Genomic DNA, 25,063 nt, shown 5'->3' with positions numbered 1-25,063 from the left:
GCTAGTGCCTGAGAGTGTCTGACTTTCAGTTATGACTGATTGTGAGAGGGGAAGATTAAGTTTTTCTATACCCAGCATGCCTTGCGATATACTTAGGCAAATGAGGTGAGAGCCCGACCAATCCCATGCTACTCTGCTGAATGCTCCTCATCTGCATAAAGAGAACACTTTCCCAAAGCAGCAGAGTGGCGCAGCGGAAGCGTGCTGGGCCCATAACCCAGAGGTCGATGGATCGAAACCATCCTCTGCTAGTTTTGCTTGATTTTTCTTCCAAGGACCAAGCTGTCATTTTAAGGCTGCCAGCAAGGAAAAGCGCAAGCTTGTGCCAGCTATGGTAGAAACGACTTCTGAACTATCTGTGTCTGCTGAAATACAAGAGAGGGATCGTCAAAGGGATCCACCCTGTACCTTGAAAGTAAAGACACACAATAATAAGCATAAATGACTGGTGGGACCTTCAAACACTTTTCTGGGCATGCTTTGAATATCATTCTTCCCTTTTTGTTCTGCTCTTATCTATCTCCTGGGCATTTCCTGGAATGTTCTCTCTTTCTTTCCCCTGCTTTGCTTCCCATGCTGCCTCTATATGTTCATATCCATTATTTGTACTGCTGCTTACCATTCTTCTCTTCTTCACAGCTTTGTCCTTGGTTTCAATCCCAGTTCCTTACAATCTGCTAAAACCTTTCTACTGCTTCTCATGTTGGTATCTAAACCAAATGCACCATTGAAGCTGGTGCAAGATAGACATTGAACTCAGGGTCGTAATGTTGAGAACCGAGATTGCACAGATCAGAGGGCGTTGGTGGTATAGTGGTGAGCATAGCTGCCTTCCAAGCAGTTGACCCGGGTTCGATTCCCGGCCAACGCAGTACCAATTCTTATATATTCTGCAATCAGGATATATTTTAATGCAACATGTCACAAAATGGAAATATCATGAACAGATTAATCAGCCATTATATAAAAAATAAACAAATATGTAGGCAAGCATCTCGATCGCCCCTTCTGCTATACTCATTGTCCTACTATATGATAAGTTTCATAAAGCAGAGTCACCACTCACATGAGCTGGTAATAAATATGTTACAGTGGGAAGACAATGAACGGGCTGAGGCCCGACCACACATTATAACTAAAGCATCTCTATGTTAAAAAGCATTCCTAGGTAATGTCTAGCCTCTGAAAAAAATATGTAAAATCCATCGATAAATCTGGCAAAAGTCCCCAATATTTTGGGCATACTTGTGCTCTCACCTGAATGTAGCGCCACCTTGTAGGCGCCGAAGGTAACTGCGGCTCACAAAATGTTTTATCAGAAGGCAAGTTGAGAGGAATCCAAGAGGCAGATGTCCTTGGAAAGAGCCTCTGACTGCAGCAGGAAGGATGGATGCTTCAAATTTGCACAGTTTCCTGCCCATCGTCCTCTCACGTCCCGAACGCCCACGTCACTCCCCTGAATGCTCCTCATCTGCATAAAGAGAACACTCTGAAAAAGGAGCAGAGTGGCGCAGCGGAAGCGTGCTGGGCCCATAACCCAGAGGTCGATGGATCGAAACCATCCTCTGCTAATTTTGCTTGATTTTTCTTCCAAGGACCAAGCTGTCATTTCCACGCTGCCGGAAAGGAAAAGCGCAAGCTTGTGCCAGCTAAGTGATATAAGACTTCTCAACTATCTGTGTCTGCTGAAATACAAGAGAGGGAGTGTCAAAGGATCCACCCTGTACTTTGAAAGTAAAGACACACAATAATAAGCATACATGACTGGTGGGACCTTCAAACACTTTTCTGTGCAGGCTTTGAATTTCATTCTTCCCTTTTTGTTCTGCTCTTATCTATCTCCTGGGCATTTCATGGAATGTTCTCTCTTTCTCTTCCCTGCTTTGCTTCCCTTGCTGCCTCTATATGTTTTATATATATATTAATTGTACTGCTGCTTTCCATTCTTCTCTTCTGCACAGCTTTGTCCTTGGTTTTAATCCCCAGTTCCTTACCCTCTGCAAATAACGTTCTACTGCTTTTCATGTTGGTATCTAAACCAAATGCACCATTGAAGCTGGTGCAAGATAGTCATTGATCTCTGAGTCATAATATTTAGAACCGAGAGCGCAAATGTCAGAGGGCGTTGGTGGTATAGTGGTGAGCATAGCTGCTTCCCAAGCAGTTGACCCGGGTTCGATTCCCGGCCAACGCAATGCAAATACTTATATATTCTGCAAGCAGGATATACTTTAATTCAACATTTCACAAAATGGAAATATCATGAACAGATTAATCAGCCATATATAAAGAAATAAACAAATACGTAGGCAAACCTCTCGATCGCCCCTTCTGCTACATTCATTGTCCTGATATATGATAAGTTTCATAAAGCAGAGTCACCACTCACATGTGCTGGTAATAAATATGTTACAGTGGGCAGACATTATAACTCTAGCATCTCTATGTTAGAAAGCATTTCTAGGCAATATCTAGCCTCTGAAAAAAATATACAAGATCCACCGATAAATCTGTCAAAAGTCCTTAACATTTTGTGCATACTTGTGCTCTCACCTGCATGTAGCGCCACCTTGTAGCTGTCGAAGGTAACTGCGGCTCACAAAATGTTTTATCAGAAGGCAAGTTGAGAGGAATCCAAGAGGCAGATGTCCATGGAAAGAGCGTCTCACTGCAGCAGGAAGGTTGGATGATTCAAATTTGCATAGTTTCCTGTCCAACGTCCACTCACGTCCCGAACGCTCCCAAACGCTCAAAAGCCTCAGCCCTCACCGGGTAGATCTCTGGCACCCAGGTAAAGCCAAATCCTGAGCATGCTAGCGCTAGTATCACAGAGAGAGATATAGAGGGTTCAAGAGCTGCTGTCTTGATAAAGGTTTGAAACGGCTAGTGCCTGAGAGTGTCTGACTTTCAGTTATGACTGATTGTGAGAGGGGAAGATGAAGTTTTTCTATACCCAGCATGCCTTGCGATATACTTAGGCAAATGAGGTGAGAGCCCGACCAATCCCATGCTACTCTGCTGAATGCTCCTCATCTGCATAAAGAGAACACTTTCCCAAAGCAGCAGAGTGGCGCAGCGGAAGCGTGCTGGGCCCATAACCCAGAGGTCGATGGATCGAAACCATCCTCTGCTAGTTTTGCTTGATTTTTCTTCCAAGGACCAAGCTGTCATTTTAAGGCTGCCAGCAAGGAAAAGCGCAAGCTTGTGCCAGCTATGGTAGAAACGACTTCTGAACTATCTGTGTCTGCTGAAATACAAGAGAGGGATCGTCAAAGGGATCCACCCTGTACCTTGAAAGTAAAGACACTCAATAATAAGCATAAATGACTGGTGGGACCTTCAAACACTTTTCTGGGCATGCTTTGAATATCATTCTTCCCTTTTTGTTCTGCTCTTATCTATCTCCTGGGCATTTCCTGGAATGTTCTCTCTTTCTTTCCCCTGCTTTGCTTCCCATGCTGCCTCTATATGTTCATATCCATTATTTGTACTGCTGCTTACCATTCTTCTCTTCTTCACAGCTTTGTCCTTGGTTTCAATCCCAGTTCCTTACAATCTGCTAAAACCTTTCTACTGCTTCTCATGTTGGTATCTAAACCAAATGCACCATTGAAGCTGGTGCAAGATAGACATTGAACTCAGGGTCGTAATGTTGAGAACCGAGCTTGCACAGATCAGAGGGCGTTGGTGGTATAGTGGTGAGCATAGCTGCCTTCCAAGCAGTTGACCCGGGTTCGATTCCCGGCCAACGCAGTACCAATTCTTATATATTCTACAATCAGGATATATTTTAATGCAACATGTCACAAAATGGAAATATCATGAACAGATTAATCAGCCCTTATATAAAAAATAAACAAATATGTAGGCAAGCATCTCGATCGCCCCTTCAGCTATACTCATTGTCCTACTATATGATAAGTTTCATAAAGCAGAGTCACCACTCACATGAGCTGGTAATAAATATGTTACAGTGGGAAGACAATGAACGGGCTGAGGCCCGACCACACATTATAACTAAAGCATCTCTATGTTAAAAAGCATTCCTAGGTAATGTCTAGCCTCTGAAAAAAATATGTAAAATCCATCCATAAATCTGGCAAAAGTCCCCAATATTTTGGGCATACTTGTGCTCTCACCTGAATGTAGCGCCACCTTGTAGGCGCCGAAGGTAACTGCGGCTCACAAAATGTTTTATCAGAAGGCAAGTTGAGAGGAATCCAAGAGGCAGATGTCCTTGGAAAGAGCCTCTGACTGCAGCAGGAAGGATGGATGCTTCAAATTTGCACAGTTTCCTGCCCATCGTCCTCTCACGTCCCGAACGCCCACGTCACTCCCCTGAATGCTCCTCATCTGCATAAAGAGAACACTCTGAAAAAGGAGCAGAGTGGCGCAGCGGAAGCGTGCTGGGCCCATAACCCAGAGGTCGATGGATCGAAACCATCCTCTGCTAATTTTGCTTGATTTTTCTTCCAAGGACCAAGCTGTCATTTCCACGCTGCCGGAAAGGAAAAGCGCAAGCTTGTGCCAGCTAAGTGATATAAGACTTCTCAACTATCTGTGTCTGCTGAAATACAAGAGAGGGAGTGTCAAAGGATCCACCCTGTACTTTGAAAGTAAAGACACACAATAATAAGCATACATGACTGGTGGGACCTTCAAACACTTTTCTGTGCAGGCTTTGAATTTCATTCTTCCCTTTTTGTTCTGCTCTTATCTATCTCCTGGGCATTTCATGGAATGTTCTCTCTTTCTCTTCCCTGCTTTGCTTCCCTTGCTGCCTCTATATGTTTTATATATATATTAATTGTACTGCTGCTTTCCATTCTTCTCTTCTGCACAGCTTTGTCCTTGGTTTTAATCCCCAGTTCCTTACCCTCTGCAAATAACGTTCTACTGCTTTTCATGTTGGTATCTAAACCAAATGCACCATTGAAGCTGGTGCAAGATAGTCATTGATCTCTGAGTCATAATATTTAGAACCGAGAGCGCAAATGTCAGAGGGCGTTGGTGGTATAGTGGTGAGCATAGCTGCTTCCCAAGCAGTTGACCCGGGTTCGATTCCCGGCCAACGCAATGCAAATACTTATATATTCTGCAAGCAGGATATACTTTAATTCAACATTTCACAAAATGGAAATATCATGAACAGATTAATCAGCCATATATAAAGAAATAAACAAATACGTAGGCAAACCTCTCGATCGCCCCTTCTGCTACATTCATTGTCCTGATATATGATAAGTTTCATAAAGCAGAGTCACCACTCACATGTGCTGGTAATAAATATGTTACAGTGGGCAGACATTATAACTCTAGCATCTCTATGTTAGAAAGCATTTCTAGGCAATATCTAGCCTCTGAAAAAAATATACAAGATCCACCGATAAATCTGTCAAAAGTCCTTAACATTTTGTGCATACTTGTGCTCTCACCTGCATGTAGCGCCACCTTGTAGCTGTCGAAGGTAACTGCGGCTCACAAAATGTTTTATCAGAAGGCAAGTTGAGAGGAATCCAAGAGGCAGATGTCCATGGAAAGAGCGTCTCACTGCAGCAGGAAGGTTGGATGATTCAAATTTGCATAGTTTCCTGTCCAACGTCCATTCACGTCCCGAACGCTCCCAAACGCTCAAAAGCCTCAGCCCTCACCGGGTAGATCTCTGGCACCCAGGTAAAGCCAAATCCTGAGCATGCTAGCGCTAGTATCACAGAGAGAGATATAGAGGGTTCAAGAGCTGCTGTCTTGATAAAGGTTTGAAACGGCTAGTGCCTGAGAGTGTCTGACTTTCAGTTATGACTGATTGTGAGAGGGGAAGATGAAGTTTTTCTATACCCAGCATGCCTTGCGATATACTTAGGCAAATGAGGTGAGAGCCCGACCAATCCCATGCTACTCTGCTGAATGCTCCTCATCTGCATAAAGAGAACACTTTCCCAAAGCAGCAGAGTGGCGCAGCGGAAGCGTGCTGGGCCCATAACCCAGAGGTCGATGGATCGAAACCATCCTCTGCTAGTTTTGCTTGATTTTTCTTCCAAGGACCAAGCTGTCATTTTAAGGCTGCCAGCAAGGAAAAGCGCAAGCTTGTGCCAGCTATGGTAGAAACGACTTCTGAACTATCTGTGTCTGCTGAAATACAAGAGAGGGATCGTCAAAGGGATCCACCCTGTACCTTGAAAGTAAAGACACACAATAATAAGCATAAATGACTGGTGGGACCTTCAAACACTTTTCTGGGCATGCTTTGAATATCATTCTTCCCTTTTTGTTCTGCTCTTATCTATCTCCTGGGCATTTCCTGGAATGTTCTCTCTTTCTTTCCCCTGCTTTGCTTCCCATGCTGCCTCTATATGTTCATATCCATTATTTGTACTGCTGCTTACCATTCTTCTCTTCTTCACAGCTTTGTCCTTGGTTTCAATCCCAGTTCCTTACAATCTGCTAAAACCTTTCTACTGCTTCTCATGTTGGTATCTAAACCAAATGCACCATTGAAGCTGGTGCAAGATAGACATTGAACTCAGGGTCGTAATGTTGAGAACCGAGCTTGCACAGATCAGAGGGCGTTGGTGGTATAGTGGTGAGCATAGCTGCCTTCCAAGCAGTTGACCCGGGTTCGATTCCCGGCCAACGCAGTACCAATTCTTATATATTCTACAATCAGGATATATTTTAATGCAACATGTCACAAAATGGAAATATCATGAACAGATTAATCAGCCCTTATATAAAAAATAAACAAATATGTAGGCAAGCATCTCGATCGCCCCTTCAGCTATACTCATTGTCCTACTATATGATAAGTTTCATAAAGCAGAGTCACCACTCACATGAGCTGGTAATAAATATGTTACAGTGGGAAGACAATGAACGGGCTGAGGCCCGACCACACATTATAACTAAAGCATCTCTATGTTAAAAAGCATTCCTAGGTAATGTCTAGCCTCTGAAAAAAATATGTAAAATCCATCCATAAATCTGGCAAAAGTCCCCAATATTTTGGGCATACTTGTGCTCTCACCTGAATGTAGCGCCACCTTGTAGGCGCCGAAGGTAACTGCGGCTCACAAAATGTTTTATCAGAAGGCAAGTTGAGAGGAATCCAAGAGGCAGATGTCCTTGGAAAGAGCCTCTGACTGCAGCAGGAAGGATGGATGCTTCAAATTTGCACAGTTTCCTGCCCATCGTCCTCTCACGTCCCGAACGCCCACGTCACTCCCCTGAATGCTCCTCATCTGCATAAAGAGAACACTCTGAAAAAGGAGCAGAGTGGCGCAGCGGAAGCGTGCTGGGCCCATAACCCAGAGGTCGATGGATCGAAACCATCCTCTGCTAATTTTGCTTGATTTTTCTTCCAAGGACCAAGCTGTCATTTCCACGCTGCCGGAAAGGAAAAGCGCAAGCTTGTGCCAGCTAAGTGATATAAGACTTCTCAACTATCTGTGTCTGCTGAAATACAAGAGAGGGAGTGTCAAAGGATCCACCCTGTACTTTGAAAGTAAAGACACACAATAATAAGCATACATGACTGGTGGGACCTTCAAACACTTTTCTGTGCAGGCTTTGAATTTCATTCTTCCCTTTTTGTTCTGCTCTTATCTATCTCCTGGGCATTTCATGGAATGTTCTCTCTTTCTCTTCCCTGCTTTGCTTCCCTTGCTGCCTCTATATGTTTTATATATATATTAATTGTACTGCTGCTTTCCATTCTTCTCTTCTGCACAGCTTTGTCCTTGGTTTTAATCCCCAGTTCCTTACCCTCTGCAAATAACGTTCTACTGCTTTTCATGTTGGTATCTAAACCAAATGCACCATTGAAGCTGGTGCAAGATAGTCATTGATCTCTGAGTCATAATATTTAGAACCGAGAGCGCAAATGTCAGAGGGCGTTGGTGGTATAGTGGTGAGCATAGCTGCTTCCCAAGCAGTTGACCCGGGTTCGATTCCCGGCCAACGCAATGCAAATACTTAGATATTCTGCAAGCAGGATATACTTTAATTCAACATTTCACAAAATGGAAATATCATGAACAGATTAATCAGCCATATATAAAGAAATAAACAAATACGTAGGCAAACCTCTCGATCGCCCCTTCTGCTACATTCATTGTCCTAATATATGATAAGTTTCATAAAGCAGAGTCACCACTCACATGTGCTGGTAATAAATATGTTACAGTGGGCAGACATTATAACTCTAGCATCTCTATGTTAGAAAGCATTTCTAGGCAATATCTAGCCTCTGAAAAAAATATACAAGATCCACCGATAAATCTGTCAAAAGTCCTTAACATTTTGTGCATACTTGTGCTCTCACCTGCATGTAGTGCCACCTTGTAGCTGTCGAAGGTAACTGCGGCTCACAAAATGTTTTATCAGAAGGCAAGTTGAGAGGAATCCAAGAGGCAGATGTCCATGGAAAGAGCGTCTCACTGCAGCAGGAAGGTTGGATGATTCAAATTTGCATAGTTTCCTGTCCAACGTCCACTCACGTCCCGAACGCTCCCAAACGCTCAAAAGCCTCACACCGGGCAAGCCCTCACCGGGTAGATCTCTGGCACCCAGGTAAAGCCAAATCCTGAGCATGCTAGCGCTAGTATCACAGAGAGAGATATAGAGGGTTCAAGAGCTGCTGTCTTGATAAAGGTTTGAAACGGCTAGTGCCTGAGAGTGTCTGACTTTCAGTTATGACTGATTGTGAGAGGGGAAGATGAAGTTTTTCTATACCCAGCATGCCTTGCGATATACTTAGGCAAATGAGGTGAGAGCCCGACCAATCCCATGCTACTCTGCTGAATGCTCCTCATCTGCATAAAGAGAACACTTTCCCAAAGCAGCAGAGTGGCGCAGCGGAAGCGTGCTGGGCCCATAACCCAGAGGTCGATGGATCGAAACCATCCTCTGCTAGTTTTGCTTGATTTTTCTTCCAAGGACCAAGCTGTCATTTTAAGGCTGCCAGCAAGTAAAAGCGCAAGCTTGTGCCAGCTATGGTAGAAACGACTTCTGAACTATCTGTGTCTGCTGAAATACAAGAGAGGGATCGTCAAAGGGATCCACCCTGTACCTTGAAAGTAAAGACACACAATAATAAGCATAAATGACTGGTGGGACCTTCAAACACTTTTCTGGGCATGCTTTGAATATCATTCTTCCCTTTTTGTTCTGCTCTTATCTATCTCCTGGGCATTTCCTGGAATGTTCTCTCTTTCTTTTCCCTGCTTTGCTTCCCATGCTGCCTCTATATGTTCATATCCATTATTTGTACTGCTGCTTACCATTCTTCTCTTCTTCACAGCTTTGTCCTTGGTTTCAATCCCAGTTCCTTACAATCTGCTAAAACCTTTCTACTGCTTCTCATGTTGGTATCTAAACCAAATGCACCATTGAAGCTGGTGCAAGATAGACATTGAACTCAGGGTCGTAATGTTGAGAACCGAGCTTGCACAGATCAGAGGGCGTTGGTGGTATAGTGGTGGGCATAGCTGCCTTCCAAGCAGTTGACCCGGGTTCGATTCCCGGCCAACGCAGTACCAATTCTTATATATTCTACAATCAGGATATATTTTAATGCAACATGTCACAAAATGGAAATATCATGAACAGATTAATCAGCCCTTATATAAAAAATAAACAAATATGTAGGCAAGCATCTCGATCGCCCCTTCAGCTATACTCATTGTCCTACTATATGATAAGTTTCATAAAGCAGAGTCACCACTCACATGAGCTGGTAATAAATATGTTACAGTGGGAAGACAATGAACGGGCTGAGGCCCGACCACACATTATAACTAAAGCATCTCTATGTTAAAAAGCATTCCTAGGTAATGTCTAGCCTCTGAAAAAAATATGTAAAATCCATCCATAAATCTGGCAAAAGTCCCCAATATTTTGGGCATACTTGTGCTCTCACCTGAATGTAGCGCCACCTTGTAGGCGCCGAAGGTAACTGCGGCTCACAAAATGTTTTATCAGAAGGCAAGTTGAGAGGAATCCAAGAGGCAGATGTCCTTGGAAAGAGCCTCTGACTGCAGCAGGAAGGATGGATGCTTCAAATTTGCACAGTTTCCTGCCCATCGTCCTCTCACGTCCCGAACGCCCACGTCACTCCCCTGAATGCTCCTCATCTGCATAAAGAGAACACTCTGAAAAAGGAGCAGAGTGGCGCAGCGGAAGCGTGCTGGGCCCATAACCCAGAGGTCGATGGATCGAAACCATCCTCTGCTAATTTTGCTTGATTTTTCTTCCAAGGACCAAGCTGTCATTTCCACGCTGCCGGAAAGGAAAAGCGCAAGCTTGTGCCAGCTAAGTGATATAAGACTTCTCAACTATCTGTGTCTGCTGAAATACAAGAGAGGGAGTGTCAAAGGATCCACCCTGTACTTTGAAAGTAAAGACACACAATAATAAGCATACATGACTGGTGGGACCTTCAAACACTTTTCTGTGCAGGCTTTGAATTTCATTCTTCCCTTTTTGTTCTGCTCTTATCTATCTCCTGGGCATTTCATGGAATGTTCTCTCTTTCTCTTCCCTGCTTTGCTTCCCTTGCTGCCTCTATATGTTTTATATATATATTAATTGTACTGCTGCTTTCCATTCTTCTCTTCTGCACAGCTTTGTCCTTGGTTTTAATCCCCAGTTCCTTACCCTCTGCAAATAACGTTCTACTGCTTTTCATGTTGGTATCTAAACCAAATGCACCATTGAAGCTGGTGCAAGATAGTCATTGATCTCTGAGTCATAATATTTAGAACCGAGAGCGCAAATGTCAGAGGGCGTTGGTGGTATAGTGGTGAGCATAGCTGCTTCCCAAGCAGTTGACCCGGGTTCGATTCCCGGCCAACGCAATGCAAATACTTATATATTCTGCAAGCAGGATATACTTTAATTCAACATTTCACAAAATGGAAATATCATGAACAGATTAATCAGCCATATATAAAGAAATAAACAAATACGTAGGCAAACCTCTCGATCGCCCCTTCTGCTACATTCATTGTCCTGATATATGATAAGTTTCATAAAGCAGAGTCACCACTCACATGTGCTGGTAATAAATATGTTACAGTGGGCAGACATTATAACTCTAGCATCTCTATGTTAGAAAGCATTTCTAGGCAATATCTAGCCTCTGAAAAAAATATACAAGATCCACCGATAAATCTGTCAAAAGTCCTTAACATTTTGTGCATACTTGTGCTCTCACCTGCATGTAGCGCCACCTTGTAGCTGTCGAAGGTAACTGCGGCTCACAAAATGTTTTATCAGAAGGCAAGTTGAGAGGAATCCAAGAGGCAGATGTCCATGGAAAGAGCGTCTCACTGCAGCAGGAAGGTTGGATGATTCAAATTTGCATAGTTTCCTGTCCAACGTCCACTCACGTCCCGAACGCTCCCAAACGCTCAAAAGCCTCAGCCCTCACCGGGTAGATCTCTGGCACCCAGGTAAAGCCAAATCCTGAGCATGCTAGCGCTAGTATCACAGAGAGAGATATAGAGGGTTCAAGAGCTGCTGTCTTGATAAAGGTTTGAAACGGCTAGTGCCTGAGAGTGTCTGACTTTCAGTTATGACTGATTGTGAGAGGGGAAGATGAAGTTTTTCTATACCCAGCATGCCTTGCGATATACTTAGGCAAATGAGGTGAGAGCCCGACCAATCCCATGCTACTCTGCTGAATGCTCCTCATCTGCATAAAGAGAACACTTTCCCAAAGCAGCAGAGTGGCGCAGCGGAAGCGTGCTGGGCCCATAACCCAGAGGTCGATGGATCGAAACCATCCTCTGCTAGTTTTGCTTGATTTTTCTTCCAAGGACCAAGCTGTCATTTTAAGGCTGCCAGCAAGGAAAAGCGCAAGCTTGTGCCAGCTATGGTAGAAACGACTTCTGAACTATCTGTGTCTGCTGAAATACAAGAGAGGGATCGTCAAAGGGATCCACCCTGTACCTTGAAAGTAAAGACACTCAATAATAAGCATAAATGACTGGTGGGACCTTCAAACACTTTTCTGGGCATGCTTTGAATATCATTCTTCCCTTTTTGTTCTGCTCTTATCTATCTCCTGGGCATTTCCTGGAATGTTCTCTCTTTCTTTCCCCTGCTTTGCTTCCCATGCTGCCTCTATATGTTCATATCCATTATTTGTACTGCTGCTTACCATTCTTCTCTTCTTCACAGCTTTGTCCTTGGTTTCAATCCCAGTTCCTTACAATCTGCTAAAACCTTTCTACTGCTTCTCATGTTGGTATCTAAACCAAATGCACCATTGAAGCTGGTGCAAGATAGACATTGAACTCAGGGTCGTAATGTTGAGAACCGAGCTTGCACAGATCAGAGGGCGTTGGTGGTATAGTGGTGAGCATAGCTGCCTTCCAAGCAGTTGACCCGGGTTCGATTCCCGGCCAACGCAGTACCAATTCTTATATATTCTACAATCAGGATATATTTTAATGCAACATGTCACAAAATGGAAATATCATGAACAGATTAATCAGCCCTTATATAAAAAATAAACAAATATGTAGGCAAGCATCTCGATCGCCCCTTCAGCTATACTCATTGTCCTACTATATGATAAGTTTCATAAAGCAGAGTCACCACTCACATGAGCTGGTAATAAATATGTTACAGTGGGAAGACAATGAACGGGCTGAGGCCCGACCACACATTATAACTAAAGCATCTCTATGTTAAAAAGCATTCCTAGGTAATGTCTAGCCTCTGAAAAAAATATGTAAAATCCATCCATAAATCTGGCAAAAGTCCCCAATATTTTGGGCATACTTGTGCTCTCACCTGAATGTAGCGCCACCTTGTAGGCGCCGAAGGTAACTGCGGCTCACAAAATGTTTTATCAGAAGGCAAGTTGAGAGGAATCCAAGAGGCAGATGTCCTTGGAAAGAGCCTCTGACTGCAGCAGGAAGGATGGATGCTTCAAATTTGCACAGTTTCCTGCCCATCGTCCTCTCACGTCCCGAACGCCCACGTCACTCCCCTGAATGCTCCTCATCTGCATAAAGAGAACACTCTGAAAAAGGAGCAGAGTGGCGCAGCGGAAGCGTGCTGGGCCCATAACCCAGAGGTCGATGGATCGAAACCATCCTCTGCTAATTTTGCTTGATTTTTCTTCCAAGGACCAAGCTGTCATTTCCACGCTGCCGGAAAGGAAAAGCGCAAGCTTGTGCCAGCTAAGTGATATAAGACTTCTCAACTATCTGTGTCTGCTGAAATACAAGAGAGGGAGTGTCAAAGGATCCACCCTGTACTTTGAAAGTAAAGACACACAATAATAAGCATACATGACTGGTGGGACCTTCAAACACTTTTCTGTGCAGGCTTTGAATTTCATTCTTCCCTTTTTGTTCTGCTCTTATCTATCTCCTGGGCATTTCATGGAATGTTCTCTCTTTCTCTTCCCTGCTTTGCTTCCCTTGCTGCCTCTATATGTTTTATATATATATTAATTGTACTGCTGCTTTCCATTCTTCTCTTCTGCACAGCTTTGTCCTTGGTTTTAATCCCCAGTTCCTTACCCTCTGCAAATAACGTTCTACTGCTTTTCATGTTGGTATCTAAACCAAATGCACCATTGAAGCTGGTGCAAGATAGTCATTGATCTCTGAGTCATAATATTTAGAACCGAGAGCGCAAATGTCAGAGGGCGTTGGTGGTATAGTGGTGAGCATAGCTGCTTCCCAAGCAGTTGACCCGGGTTCGATTCCCGGCCAACGCAATGCAAATACTTATATATTCTGCAAGCAGGATATACTTTAATTCAACATTTCACAAAATGGAAATATCATGAACAGATTAATCAGCCATATATAAAGAAATAAACAAATACGTAGGCAAACCTCTCGATCGCCCCTTCTGCTACATTCATTGTCCTGATATATGATAAGTTTCATAAAGCAGAGTCACCACTCACATGTGCTGGTAATAAATATGTTACAGTGGGCAGACATTATAACTCTAGCATCTCTATGTTAGAAAGCATTTCTAGGCAATATCTAGCCTCTGAAAAAAATATACAAGATCCACCGATAAATCTGTCAAAAGTCCTTAACATTTTGTGCATACTTGTGCTCTCACCTGCATGTAGCGCCACCTTGTAGCTGTCGAAGGTAACTGCGGCTCACAAAATGTTTTATCAGAAGGCAAGTTGAGAGGAATCCAAGAGGCAGATGTCCATGGAAAGAGCGTCTCACTGCAGCAGGAAGGTTGGATGATTCAAATTTGCATAGTTTCCTGTCCAACGTCCACTCACGTCCCGAACGCTCCCAAACGCTCAAAAGCCTCAGCCCTCACCGGGTAGATCTCTGGCACCCAGGTAAAGCCAAATCCTGAGCATGCTAGCGCTAGTATCACAGAGAGAGATATAGAGGGTTCAAGAGCTGCTGTCTTGATAAAGGTTTGAAACGGCTAGTGCCTGAGAGTGTCTGACTTTCAGTTATGACTGATTGTGAGAGGGGAAGATGAAGTTTTTCTATACCCAGCATGCCTTGCGATATACTTAGGCAAATGAGGTGAGAGCCCGACCAATCCCATGCTACTCTGCTGAATGCTCCTCATCTGCATAAAGAGAACACTTTCCCAAAGCAGCAGAGTGGCGCAGCGGAAGCGTGCTGGGCCCATAACCCAGAGGTCGATGGATCGAAACCATCCTCTGCTAGTTTTGCTTGATTTTTCTTCCAAGGACCAAGCTGTCATTTTAAGGCTGCCAGCAAGGAAAAGCGCAAGCTTGTGCCAGCTATGGTAGAAACGACTTCTGAACTATCTGTGTCTGCTGAAATACAAGAGAGGGATCGTCAAAGGGATCCACCCTGTACCTTGAAAGTAAAGACACACAATAATAAGCATAAATGACTGGTGGGACCTTCAAACACTTTTCTGGGCATGCTTTGAATATCATTCTTCCCTTTTTGTTCTGCTCTTATCTATCTCCTGGGCATTTCCTGGAATGTTCTCTCTTTCTTTCCCCTGCTTTGCTTCCCATGCTGCCTCTATATGTTCATATCCATTATTTGTACTGCTGCTTACCATTCTTCTCTTCTTCACAGCTTTGTCCTTGGTTTCAATCCCAGTTCCTTACAATCTGCTAAAACCTTTCTACTGCTTCTCATGTTGGTATCTAAACCAAATGCACCATTGAAGCTGGTGCAAGATAGACATTGAACTCAGGGTCGTAATGTTGAGAACCGAGCTTGCACAGATCAGAGGGCGTTGGTGGTATAGTGGTGAGCATAGCTGCCTTCCAAGCAGTTGACCCGGGTTCGATTCCCGGCCAACGCAGTACCAATTCTTATATATTCTACAATCAGGATATATTTTAATGCAACATGTCACAAAATGGAAATATCATGAACAGATTAATCAGCCCTTATATAAAAAATAAACAAATATGTAGGCAAGCATCTCGATCGCCCCTTCAGCTATACTCATTGTCCTACTATATGATAAGTTTCATAAAGCAGAGTCACCACTCACATGAGCTGGTAATAAATATGTTACAGTGGGAAGACAATGAACGGGCTGAGGCCCGACCACACATTATAACTAAAGCATCTCTATGTTAAAAAGCATTCCTAGGTAATGTCTAGCCTCTGAAAAAAATATGTAAAATCCATCCATAAATCTGGCAAAAGTCCCCAATATTTTGGGCATACTTGTGCTCTCACCTGAATGTAGCGCCACCTTGTAGGCGCCGAAGGTAACTGCGGCTCACAAAATGTTTTATCAGAAGGCAAGTTGAGAGGAATCCAAGAGGCAGATGTCCTTGGAAAGAGCCTCTGACTGCAGCAGGAAGGATGGATGCTTCAAATTTGCACAGTTTCCTGCCCATCGTCCTCTCACGTCCCGAACGCCCACGTCACTCCCCTGAATGCTCCTCATCTGCATAAAGAGAACACTCTGAAAAAGGAGCAGAGTGGCGCAGCGGAAGCGTGCTGGGCCCATAACCCAGAGGTCGATGGATCGAAACCATCCTCTGCTAATTTTGCTTGATTTTTCTTCCAAGGACCAAGCTGTCATTTCCACGCTGCCGGAAAGGAAAAGCGCAAGCTTGTGCCAGCTAAGTGATATAAGACTTCTCAACTATCTGTGTCTGCTGAAATACAAGAGAGGGAGTGTCAAAGGATCCACCCTGTACTTTGAAAGTAAAGACACACAATAATAAGCATACATGACTGGTGGGACCTTCAAACACTTTTCTGTGCAGGCTTTGAATTTCATTCTTCCCTTTTTGTTCTGCTCTTATCTATCTCCTGGGCATTTCATGGAATGTTCTCTCTTTCTCTTCCCTGCTTTGCTTCCCTTGCTGCCTCTATATGTTTTATATATATATTAATTGTACTGCTGCTTTCCATTCTTCTCTTCTGCACAGCTTTGTCCTTGGTTTTAATCCCCAGTTCCTTACCCTCTGCAAATAACGTTCTACTGCTTTTCATGTTGGTATCTAAACCAAATGCACCATTGAAGCTGGTGCAAGATAGTCATTGATCTCTGAGTCATAATATTTAGAACCGAGAGCGCAAATGTCAGAGGGCGTTGGTGGTATAGTGGTGAGCATAGCTGCTTCCCAAGCAGTTGACCCGGGTTCGATTCCCGGCCAACGCAATGCAAATACTTAGATATTCTGCAAGCAGGATATACTTTAATTCAACATTTCACAAAATGGAAATATCATGAACAGATTAATCAGCCATATATAAAGAAATAAACAAATACGTAGGCAAACCTCTCGATCGCCCCTTCTGCTACATTCATTGTCCTAATATATGATAAGTTTCATAAAGCAGAGTCACCACTCACATGTGCTGGTAATAAATATGTTACAGTGGGCAGACATTATAACTCTAGCATCTCTATGTTAGAAAGCATTTCTAGGCAATATCTAGCCTCTGAAAAAAATATACAAGATCCACCGATAAATCTGTCAAAAGTCCTTAACATTTTGTGCATACTTGTGCTCTCACCTGCATGTAGTGCCACCTTGTAGCTGTCGAAGGTAACTGCGGCTCACAAAATGTTTTATCAGAAGGCAAGTTGAGAGGAATCCAAGAGGCAGATGTCCATGGAAAGAGCGTCTCACTGCAGCAGGAAGGTTGGATGATTCAAATTTGCATAGTTTCCTGTCCAACGTCCACTCACGTCCCGAACGCTCCCAAACGCTCAAAAGCCTCACACCGGGCAAGCCCTCACCGGGTAGATCTCTGGCACCCAGGTAAAGCCAAATCCTGAGCATGCTAGCGCTAGTATCACAGAGAGAGATATAGAGGGTTCAAGAGCTGCTGTCTTGATAAAGGTTTGAAACGGCTAGTGCCTGAGAGTGTCTGACTTTCAGTTATGACTGATTGTGAGAGGGGAAGATGAAGTTTTTCTATACCCAGCATGCCTTGCGATATACTTAGGCAAATGAGGTGAGAGCCCGACCAATCCCATGCTACTCTGCTGAATGCTCCTCATCTGCATAAAGAGAACACTTTCCCAAAGCAGCAGAGTGGCGCAGCGGAAGCGTGCTGGGCCCATAACCCAGAGGTCGATGGATCGAAACCATCCTCTGCTAGTTTTGCTTGATTTTTCTTCCAAGGACCAAGCTGTCATTTTAAGGCTGCCAGCAAGTAAAAGCGCAAGCTTGTGCCAGCTATGGTAGAAACGACTTCTGAACTATCTGTGTCTGCTGAAATACAAGAGAGGGATCGTCAAAGGGATCCACCCTGTACCTTGAAAGTAAAGACACACAATAATAAGCATAAATGACTGGTGGGACCTTCAAACACTTTTCTGGGCATGCTTTGAATATCATTCTTCCCTTTTTGTTCTGCTCTTATCTATCTCCTGGGCATTTCCTGGAATGTTCTCTCTTTCTTTTCCCTGCTTTGCTTCCCATGCTGCCTCTATATGTTCATATCCATTATTTGTACTGCTGCTTACCATTCTTCTCTTCTTCACAGCTTTGTCCTTGGTTTCAATCCCAGTTCCTTACAATCTGCTAAAACCTTTCTACTGCTTCTCATGTTGGTATCTAAACCAAATGCACCATTGAAGCTGGTGCAAGATAGACATTGAACTCAGGGTCGTAATGTTGAGAACCGAGCTTGCACAGATCAGAGGGCGTTGGTGGTATAGTGGTGGGCATAGCTGCCTTCCAAGCAGTTGACCCGGGTTCGATTCCCGGCCAACGCAGTACCAATTCTTATATATTCTACAATCAGGATATATTTTAATGCAACATGTCACAAAATGGAAATATCATGAACAGATTAATCAGCCCTTATATAAAAAATAAACAAATATGTAGGCAAGCATCTCGATCGCCCCTTCAGCTATACTCATTGTCCTACTATATGATAAGTTTCATAAAGCAGAGTCACCACTCACATGAGCTGGTAATAAATATGTTACAGTGGGAAGACAATGAACGGGCTGAGGCCCGACCACACATTATAACTAAAGCATCTCTATGTTAAAAAGCATTCCTAGGTAATGTCTAGCCTCTGAAAAAAATATGTAAAATCCATCCATAAATCTGGCAAAAGTCCCCAATATTTTGGGCATACTTGTGCTCTCACCTGAATGTAGCGCCACCTTGTAGGCGCCGAAGGTAACTGCGGCTCACAAAATGTTTTATCAGAAGGCAAGTTGAGAGGAATCCAAGAGGCAGATGTCCTTGGAAAGAGCCTCTGACTGCAGCAGGAAGGATGGATGCTTCAAATTTGCACAGTTTCCTGCCCATCGTCCTCTCACGTCCCGAACGCCCACGTCACTCCCCTGAATGCTCCTCATCTGCATAAAGAGAACACTCTGAAAAAGGAGCAGAGTGGCGCAGCGGAAGCGTGCTGGGCCCATAACCCAGAGGTCGATGGATCGAAACCATCCTCTGCTAATTTTGCTTGATTTTTCTTCCAAGGACCAAGCTGTCATTTCCACGCTGCCGGAAAGGAAAAGCGCAAGCTTGTGCCAGCTAAGTGATATAAGACTTCTCAACTATCTGTGTCTGCTGAAATACAAGAGAGGGAGTGTCAAAGGATCCACCCTGTACTTTGAAAGTAAAGACACACAATAATAAGCATACATGACTGGTGGGACCTTCAAACACTTTTCTGTGCAGGCTTTGAATTTCATTCTTCCCTTTTTGTTCTGCTCTTATCTATCTCCTGGGCATTTCATGGAATGTTCTCTCTTTCTCTTCCCTGCTTTGCTTCCCTTGCTGCCTCTATATGTTTTATATATATATTAATTGTACTGCTGCTTTCCATTCTTCTCTTCTGCACAGCTTTGTCCTTGGTTTTAATCCCCAGTTCCTTACCCTCTGCAAATAACGTTCTACTGCTTTTCATGTTGGTATCTAAACCAAATGCACCATTGAAGCTGGTGCAAGATAGTCATTGATCTCTGAGTCATAATATTTAGAACCGAGAGCGCAAATGTCAGAGGGCGTTGGTGGTATAGTGGTGAGCATAGCTGCTTCCCAAGCAGTTGACCCGGGTTCGATTCCCGGCCAACGCAATGCAAATACTTATATATTCTGCAAGCAGGATATACTTTAATTCAACATTTCACAAAATGGAAATATCATGAACAGATTAATCAGCCATATATAAAGAAATAAACAAATACGTAGGCAAACCTCTCGATCGCCCCTTCTGCTACATTCATTGTCCTGATATATGATAAGTTTCATAAAGCAGAGTCACCACTCACATGTGCTGGTAATAAATATGTTACAGTGGGCAGACATTATAACTCTAGCATCTCTATGTTAGAAAGCATTTCTAGGCAATATCTAGCCTCTGAAAAAAATATACAAGATCCACCGATAAATCTGTCAAAAGTCCTTAACATTTTGTGCATACTTGTGCTCTCACCTGCATGTAGCGCCACCTTGTAGCTGTCGAAGGTAACTGCGGCTCACAAAATGTTTTATCAGAAGGCAAGTTGAGAGGAATCCAAGAGGCAGATGTCCATGGAAAGAGCGTCTCACTGCAGCAGGAAGGTTGGATGATTCAAATTTGCATAGTTTCCTGTCCAACGTCCACAACGCTCCCAAACGCTCAAAAGCCTCACACCGGGCAAGCCCTCACCGGGTAGATCTCTGGCACCCAGGTAAAGCCAAATCCTGAGCATGCTAGCGCTAGTATCACAGAGAGAGATATAGAGGGTTCAAGAGCTGCTGTCTTGATAAAGGTTTGAAACGGCTAGTGCCTGAGAGTGTCTGACTTTCAGTTATGACTGATTGTGAGAGGGGAAGATGAAGTTTTTCTATACCCAGCATGCCTTGCGATATACTTAGGCAAATGAGGTGAGAGCCCGACCAATCCCATGCTACTCTGCTGAATGCTCCTCATCTGCATAAAGAGAACACTTTCCCAAAGCAGCAGAGTGGCGCAGCGGAAGCGTGCTGGGCCCATAACCCAGAGGTCGATGGATCGAAACCATCCTCTGCTAGTTTTGCTTGATTTTTCTTCCAAGGACCAAGCTGTCATTTTAAGGCTGCCAGCAAGTAAAAGCGCAAGCTTGTGCCAGCTATGGTAGAAACGACTTCTGAACTATCTGTGTCTGCTGAAATACAAGAGAGGGATCGTCAAAGGGATCCACCCTGTACCTTGAAAGTAAAGACACACAATAATAAGCATAAATGACTGGTGGGACCTTCAAACACTTTTCTGGGCATGCTTTGAATATCATTCTTCCCTTTTTGTTCTGCTCTTATCTATCTCCTGGGCATTTCCTGGAATGTTCTCTCTTTCTTTTCCCTGCTTTGCTTCCCATGCTGCCTCTATATGTTCATATCCATTATTTGTACTGCTGCTTACCATTCTTCTCTTCTTCACAGCTTTGTCCTTGGTTTCAATCCCAGTTCCTTACAATCTGCTAAAACCTTTCTACTGCTTCTCATGTTGGTATCTAAACCAAATGCACCATTGAAGCTGGTGCAAGATAGACATTGAACTCAGGGTCGTAATGTTGAGAACCGAGCTTGCACAGATCAGAGGGCGTTGGTGGTATAGTGGTGAGCATAGCTGCCTTCCAAGCAGTTGACCCGGGTTCGATTCCCGGCCAACGCAGTACCAATTCTTATATATTCTACAATCAGGATATATTTTAATGCAACATGTCACAAAATGGAAATATCATGAACAGATTAATCAGCCCTTATATAAAAAATAAACAAATATGTAGGCAAGCATCTCGATCGCCCCTTCAGCTATACTCATTGTCCTACTATATGATAAGTTTCATAAAGCAGAGTCACCACTCACATGAGCTGGTAATAAATATGTTACAGTGGGAAGACAATGAACGGGCTGAGGCCCGACCACACATTATAACTAAAGCATCTCTATGTTAAAAAGCATTCCTAGGTAATGTCTAGCCTCTGAAAAAAATATGTAAAATCCATCCATAAATCTGGCAAAAGTCCCCAATATTTTGGGCATACTTGTGCTCTCACCTGAATGTAGCGCCACCTTGTAGGCGCCGAAGGTAACTGCGGCTCACAAAATGTTTTATCAGAAGGCAAGTTGAGAGGAATCCAAGAGGCAGATGTCCTTGGAAAGAGCCTCTGACTGCAGCAGGAAGGATGGATGCTTCAAATTTGCACAGTTTCCTGCCCATCGTCCTCTCACGTCCCGAACGCCCACGTCACTCCCCTGAATGCTCCTCATCTGCATAAAGAGAACACTCTGAAAAAGGAGCAGAGTGGCGCAGCGGAAGCGTGCTGGGCCCATAACCCAGAGGTCGATGGATCGAAACCATCCTCTGCTAATTTTGCTTGATTTTTCTTCCAAGGACCAAGCTGTCATTTCCACGCTGCCGGAAAGGAAAAGCGCAAGCTTGTGCCAGCTAAGTGATATAAGACTTCTCAACTATCTGTGTCTGCTGAAATACAAGAGAGGGAGTGTCAAAGGATCCACCCTGTACTTTGAAAGTAAAGACACACAATAATAAGCATACATGACTGGTGGGACCTTCAAACACTTTTCTGTGCAGGCTTTGAATTTCATTCTTCCCTTTTTGTTCTGCTCTTATCTATCTCCTGGGCATTTCATGGAATGTTCTCTCTTTCTCTTCCCTGCTTTGCTTCCCTTGCTGCCTCTATATGTTTTATATATATATTAATTGTACTGCTGCTTTCCATTCTTCTCTTCTGCACAGCTTTGTCCTTGGTTTTAATCCCCAGTTCCTTACCCTCTGCAAATAACGTTCTACTGCTTTTCATGTTGGTATCTAAACCAAATGCACCATTGAAGCTGGTGCAAGATAGTCATTGATCTCTGAGTCATAATATTTAGAACCGAGAGCGCAAATGTCAGAGGGCGTTGGTGGTATAGTGGTGAGCATAGCTGCTTCCCAAGCAGTTGACCCGGGTTCGATTCCCGGCCAACGCAATGCAAATACTTATATATTCTGCAAGCAGGATATACTTTAATTCAACATTTCACAAAATGGAAATATCATGAACAGATTAATCAGCCATATATAAAGAAATAAACAAATACGTAGGCAAACCTCTCGATCGCCCCTTCTGCTACATTCATTGTCCTGATATATGATAAGTTTCATAAAGCAGAGTCACCACTCACATGTGCTGGTAATAAATATGTTACAGTGGGCAGACATTATAACTCTAGCATCTCTATGTTAGAAAGCATTTCTAGGCAATATCTAGCCTCTGAAAAAAATATACAAGATCCACCGATAAATCTGTCAAAAGTCCTTAACATTTTGTGCATACTTGTGCTCTCACCTGCATGTAGCGCCACCTTGTAGCTGTCGAAGGTAACTGCGGCTCACAAAATGTTTTATCAGAAGGCAAGTTGAGAGGAATCCAAGAGGCAGATGTCCATGGAAAGAGCGTCTCACTGCAGCAGGAAGGTTGGATGATTCAAATTTGCATAGTTTCCTGTCCAACGTCCACTCACGTCCCGAACGCTCCCAAACGCTCAAAAGCCTCAGCCCTCACCGGGTAGATCTCTGGCACCCAGGTAAAGCCAAATCCTGAGCATGCTAGCGCTAGTATCACAGAGAGAGATATAGAGGGTTCAAGAGCTGCTGTCTTGATAAAGGTTTGAAACGGCTAGTGCCTGAGAGTGTCTGACTTTCAGTTATGACTGATTGTGAGAGGGGAAGATGAAGTTTTTCTATACCCAGCATGCCTTGCGATATACTTAGGCAAATGAGGTGAGAGCCCGACCAATCCCATGCTACTCTGCTGAATGCTCCTCATCTGCATAAAGAGAACACTTTCCCAAAGCAGCAGAGTGGCGCAGCGGAAGCGTGCTGGGCCCATAACCCAGAGGTCGATGGATCGAAACCATCCTCTGCTAGTTTTGCTTGATTTTTCTTCCAAGGACCAAGCTGTCATTTTAAGGCTGCCAGCAAGGAAAAGCGCAAGCTTGTGCCAGCTATGGTAGAAACGACTTCTGAACTATCTGTGTCTGCTGAAATACAAGAGAGGGATCGTCAAAGGGATCCACCCTGTACCTTGAAAGTAAAGACACACAATAATAAGCATAAATGACTGGTGGGACCTTCAAACACTTTTCTGGGCATGCTTTGAATATCATTCTTCCCTTTTTGTTCTGCTCTTATCTATCTCCTGGGCATTTCCTGGAATGTTCTCTCTTTCTTTCCCCTGCTTTGCTTCCCATGCTGCCTCTATATGTTCATATCCATTATTTGTACTGCTGCTTACCATTCTTCTCTTCTTCACAGCTTTGTCCTTGGTTTCAATCCCAGTTCCTTACAATCTGCTAAAACCTTTCTACTGCTTCTCATGTTGGTATCTAAACCAAATGCACCATTGAAGCTGGTGCAAGATAGACATTGAACTCAGGGTCGTAATGTTGAGAACCGAGCTTGCACAGATCAGAGGGCGTTGGTGGTATAGTGGTGAGCATAGCTGCCTTCCAAGCAGTTGACCCGGGTTCGATTCCCGGCCAACGCAGTACCAATTCTTATATATTCTACAATCAGGATATATTTTAATGCAACATGTCACAAAATGGAAATATCATGAACAGATTAATCAGCCCTTATATAAAAAATAAACAAATATGTAGGCAAGCATCTCGATCGCCCCTTCAGCTATACTCATTGTCCTACTATATGATAAGTTTCATAAAGCAGAGTCACCACTCACATGAGCTGGTAATAAATATGTTACAGTGGGAAGACAATGAACGGGCTGAGGCCCGACCACACATTATAACTAAAGCATCTCTATGTTAAAAAGCATTCCTAGGTAATGTCTAGCCTCTGAAAAAAATATGTAAAATCCATCCATAAATCTGGCAAAAGTCCCCAATATTTTGGGCATACTTGTGCTCTCACCTGAATGTAGCGCCACCTTGTAGGCGCCGAAGGTAACTGCGGCTCACAAAATGTTTTATCAGAAGGCAAGTTGAGAGGAATCCAAGAGGCAGATGTCCTTGGAAAGAGCCTCTGACTGCAGCAGGAAGGATGGATGCTTCAAATTTGCACAGTTTCCTGCCCATCGTCCTCTCACGTCCCGAACGCCCACGTCACTCCCCTGAATGCTCCTCATCTGCATAAAGAGAACACTCTGAAAAAGGAGCAGAGTGGCGCAGCGGAAGCGTGCTGGGCCCATAACCCAGAGGTCGATGGATCGAAACCATCCTCTGCTAATTTTGCTTGATTTTTCTTCCAAGGACCAAGCTGTCATTTCCACGCTGCCGGAAAGGAAAAGCGCAAGCTTGTGCCAGCTAAGTGATATAAGACTTCTCAACTATCTGTGTCTGCTGAAATACAAGAGAGGGAGTGTCAAAGGATCCACCCTGTACTTTGAAAGTAAAGACACACAATAATAAGCATACATGACTGGTGGGACCTTCAAACACTTTTCTGTGCAGGCTTTGAATTTCATTCTTCCCTTTTTGTTCTGCTCTTATCTATCTCCTGGGCATTTCATGGAATGTTCTCTCTTTCTCTTCCCTGCTTTGCTTCCCTTGCTGCCTCTATATGTTTTATATATATATTAATTGTACTGCTGCTTTCCATTCTTCTCTTCTGCACAGCTTTGTCCTTGGTTTTAATCCCCAGT

The 25,063-nt window shown here is 43.7% G+C and overlaps 35 non-coding genes across 35 annotated transcripts; all 35 read left to right on the top strand.

Annotated features, from left to right (window-relative positions):
* Positions 1-179: 179 nt before the first annotated feature.
* Positions 180-251, top strand: TRNAM-CAU (transfer RNA methionine (anticodon CAU)). Its single transcript has one exon. It is a non-coding gene; the product is annotated as a tRNA-Met (tRNA).
* A 548-nt stretch (positions 252-799) lies between these two features.
* TRNAG-UCC (transfer RNA glycine (anticodon UCC)) lies at positions 800-871 on the top strand. The gene has a single exon. It is a non-coding gene; the product is annotated as a tRNA-Gly (tRNA).
* A 628-nt stretch (positions 872-1,499) lies between these two features.
* Positions 1,500-1,571, top strand: TRNAM-CAU (transfer RNA methionine (anticodon CAU)). Its single transcript has one exon. It is a non-coding gene; the product is annotated as a tRNA-Met (tRNA).
* A 551-nt stretch (positions 1,572-2,122) lies between these two features.
* Positions 2,123-2,194, top strand: TRNAG-CCC (transfer RNA glycine (anticodon CCC)). Its single transcript has one exon. It is a non-coding gene; the product is annotated as a tRNA-Gly (tRNA).
* Positions 2,195-3,061: 867 nt separating this feature from the next.
* TRNAM-CAU (transfer RNA methionine (anticodon CAU)) lies at positions 3,062-3,133 on the top strand. The gene has a single exon. It is a non-coding gene; the product is annotated as a tRNA-Met (tRNA).
* Positions 3,134-3,681: 548 nt separating this feature from the next.
* On the top strand, positions 3,682-3,753 carry TRNAG-UCC (transfer RNA glycine (anticodon UCC)). Its single transcript has one exon. It is a non-coding gene; the product is annotated as a tRNA-Gly (tRNA).
* A 628-nt stretch (positions 3,754-4,381) lies between these two features.
* On the top strand, positions 4,382-4,453 carry TRNAM-CAU (transfer RNA methionine (anticodon CAU)). The gene has a single exon. It is a non-coding gene; the product is annotated as a tRNA-Met (tRNA).
* A 551-nt stretch (positions 4,454-5,004) lies between these two features.
* TRNAG-CCC (transfer RNA glycine (anticodon CCC)) lies at positions 5,005-5,076 on the top strand. Its single transcript has one exon. It is a non-coding gene; the product is annotated as a tRNA-Gly (tRNA).
* Positions 5,077-5,943: 867 nt separating this feature from the next.
* Positions 5,944-6,015, top strand: TRNAM-CAU (transfer RNA methionine (anticodon CAU)). The gene has a single exon. It is a non-coding gene; the product is annotated as a tRNA-Met (tRNA).
* A 548-nt stretch (positions 6,016-6,563) lies between these two features.
* On the top strand, positions 6,564-6,635 carry TRNAG-UCC (transfer RNA glycine (anticodon UCC)). Its single transcript has one exon. It is a non-coding gene; the product is annotated as a tRNA-Gly (tRNA).
* Positions 6,636-7,263: 628 nt separating this feature from the next.
* Positions 7,264-7,335, top strand: TRNAM-CAU (transfer RNA methionine (anticodon CAU)). Its single transcript has one exon. It is a non-coding gene; the product is annotated as a tRNA-Met (tRNA).
* Positions 7,336-7,886: 551 nt separating this feature from the next.
* TRNAG-CCC (transfer RNA glycine (anticodon CCC)) lies at positions 7,887-7,958 on the top strand. The gene has a single exon. It is a non-coding gene; the product is annotated as a tRNA-Gly (tRNA).
* Positions 7,959-8,835: 877 nt separating this feature from the next.
* TRNAM-CAU (transfer RNA methionine (anticodon CAU)) lies at positions 8,836-8,907 on the top strand. The gene has a single exon. It is a non-coding gene; the product is annotated as a tRNA-Met (tRNA).
* A 548-nt stretch (positions 8,908-9,455) lies between these two features.
* TRNAG-UCC (transfer RNA glycine (anticodon UCC)) lies at positions 9,456-9,527 on the top strand. Its single transcript has one exon. It is a non-coding gene; the product is annotated as a tRNA-Gly (tRNA).
* A 628-nt stretch (positions 9,528-10,155) lies between these two features.
* Positions 10,156-10,227, top strand: TRNAM-CAU (transfer RNA methionine (anticodon CAU)). The gene has a single exon. It is a non-coding gene; the product is annotated as a tRNA-Met (tRNA).
* A 551-nt stretch (positions 10,228-10,778) lies between these two features.
* TRNAG-CCC (transfer RNA glycine (anticodon CCC)) lies at positions 10,779-10,850 on the top strand. The gene has a single exon. It is a non-coding gene; the product is annotated as a tRNA-Gly (tRNA).
* An 867-nt stretch (positions 10,851-11,717) lies between these two features.
* TRNAM-CAU (transfer RNA methionine (anticodon CAU)) lies at positions 11,718-11,789 on the top strand. Its single transcript has one exon. It is a non-coding gene; the product is annotated as a tRNA-Met (tRNA).
* Positions 11,790-12,337: 548 nt separating this feature from the next.
* TRNAG-UCC (transfer RNA glycine (anticodon UCC)) lies at positions 12,338-12,409 on the top strand. The gene has a single exon. It is a non-coding gene; the product is annotated as a tRNA-Gly (tRNA).
* Positions 12,410-13,037: 628 nt separating this feature from the next.
* TRNAM-CAU (transfer RNA methionine (anticodon CAU)) lies at positions 13,038-13,109 on the top strand. Its single transcript has one exon. It is a non-coding gene; the product is annotated as a tRNA-Met (tRNA).
* A 551-nt stretch (positions 13,110-13,660) lies between these two features.
* Positions 13,661-13,732, top strand: TRNAG-CCC (transfer RNA glycine (anticodon CCC)). The gene has a single exon. It is a non-coding gene; the product is annotated as a tRNA-Gly (tRNA).
* An 867-nt stretch (positions 13,733-14,599) lies between these two features.
* TRNAM-CAU (transfer RNA methionine (anticodon CAU)) lies at positions 14,600-14,671 on the top strand. The gene has a single exon. It is a non-coding gene; the product is annotated as a tRNA-Met (tRNA).
* A 548-nt stretch (positions 14,672-15,219) lies between these two features.
* On the top strand, positions 15,220-15,291 carry TRNAG-UCC (transfer RNA glycine (anticodon UCC)). Its single transcript has one exon. It is a non-coding gene; the product is annotated as a tRNA-Gly (tRNA).
* Positions 15,292-15,919: 628 nt separating this feature from the next.
* On the top strand, positions 15,920-15,991 carry TRNAM-CAU (transfer RNA methionine (anticodon CAU)). Its single transcript has one exon. It is a non-coding gene; the product is annotated as a tRNA-Met (tRNA).
* A 551-nt stretch (positions 15,992-16,542) lies between these two features.
* TRNAG-CCC (transfer RNA glycine (anticodon CCC)) lies at positions 16,543-16,614 on the top strand. Its single transcript has one exon. It is a non-coding gene; the product is annotated as a tRNA-Gly (tRNA).
* An 877-nt stretch (positions 16,615-17,491) lies between these two features.
* On the top strand, positions 17,492-17,563 carry TRNAM-CAU (transfer RNA methionine (anticodon CAU)). The gene has a single exon. It is a non-coding gene; the product is annotated as a tRNA-Met (tRNA).
* A 548-nt stretch (positions 17,564-18,111) lies between these two features.
* On the top strand, positions 18,112-18,183 carry TRNAG-UCC (transfer RNA glycine (anticodon UCC)). Its single transcript has one exon. It is a non-coding gene; the product is annotated as a tRNA-Gly (tRNA).
* A 628-nt stretch (positions 18,184-18,811) lies between these two features.
* TRNAM-CAU (transfer RNA methionine (anticodon CAU)) lies at positions 18,812-18,883 on the top strand. Its single transcript has one exon. It is a non-coding gene; the product is annotated as a tRNA-Met (tRNA).
* A 551-nt stretch (positions 18,884-19,434) lies between these two features.
* TRNAG-CCC (transfer RNA glycine (anticodon CCC)) lies at positions 19,435-19,506 on the top strand. The gene has a single exon. It is a non-coding gene; the product is annotated as a tRNA-Gly (tRNA).
* An 867-nt stretch (positions 19,507-20,373) lies between these two features.
* On the top strand, positions 20,374-20,445 carry TRNAM-CAU (transfer RNA methionine (anticodon CAU)). The gene has a single exon. It is a non-coding gene; the product is annotated as a tRNA-Met (tRNA).
* A 548-nt stretch (positions 20,446-20,993) lies between these two features.
* On the top strand, positions 20,994-21,065 carry TRNAG-UCC (transfer RNA glycine (anticodon UCC)). Its single transcript has one exon. It is a non-coding gene; the product is annotated as a tRNA-Gly (tRNA).
* Positions 21,066-21,693: 628 nt separating this feature from the next.
* TRNAM-CAU (transfer RNA methionine (anticodon CAU)) lies at positions 21,694-21,765 on the top strand. Its single transcript has one exon. It is a non-coding gene; the product is annotated as a tRNA-Met (tRNA).
* Positions 21,766-22,316: 551 nt separating this feature from the next.
* On the top strand, positions 22,317-22,388 carry TRNAG-CCC (transfer RNA glycine (anticodon CCC)). The gene has a single exon. It is a non-coding gene; the product is annotated as a tRNA-Gly (tRNA).
* Positions 22,389-23,255: 867 nt separating this feature from the next.
* TRNAM-CAU (transfer RNA methionine (anticodon CAU)) lies at positions 23,256-23,327 on the top strand. Its single transcript has one exon. It is a non-coding gene; the product is annotated as a tRNA-Met (tRNA).
* Positions 23,328-23,875: 548 nt separating this feature from the next.
* TRNAG-UCC (transfer RNA glycine (anticodon UCC)) lies at positions 23,876-23,947 on the top strand. Its single transcript has one exon. It is a non-coding gene; the product is annotated as a tRNA-Gly (tRNA).
* Positions 23,948-24,575: 628 nt separating this feature from the next.
* Positions 24,576-24,647, top strand: TRNAM-CAU (transfer RNA methionine (anticodon CAU)). The gene has a single exon. It is a non-coding gene; the product is annotated as a tRNA-Met (tRNA).
* Positions 24,648-25,063: the final 416 nt, after the last annotated feature.

Source organism: Lissotriton helveticus, unplaced genomic scaffold (genome assembly GCF_964261635.1).
Source record: "Lissotriton helveticus unplaced genomic scaffold, aLisHel1.1 SCAFFOLD_1115, whole genome shotgun sequence".
NCBI lineage: Eukaryota > Metazoa > Chordata > Amphibia > Caudata > Salamandridae > Lissotriton > Lissotriton helveticus.
Note: the sequence above shows the minus strand (reverse complement) of the source record. Positions and strands in the feature narration are given on the sequence as shown.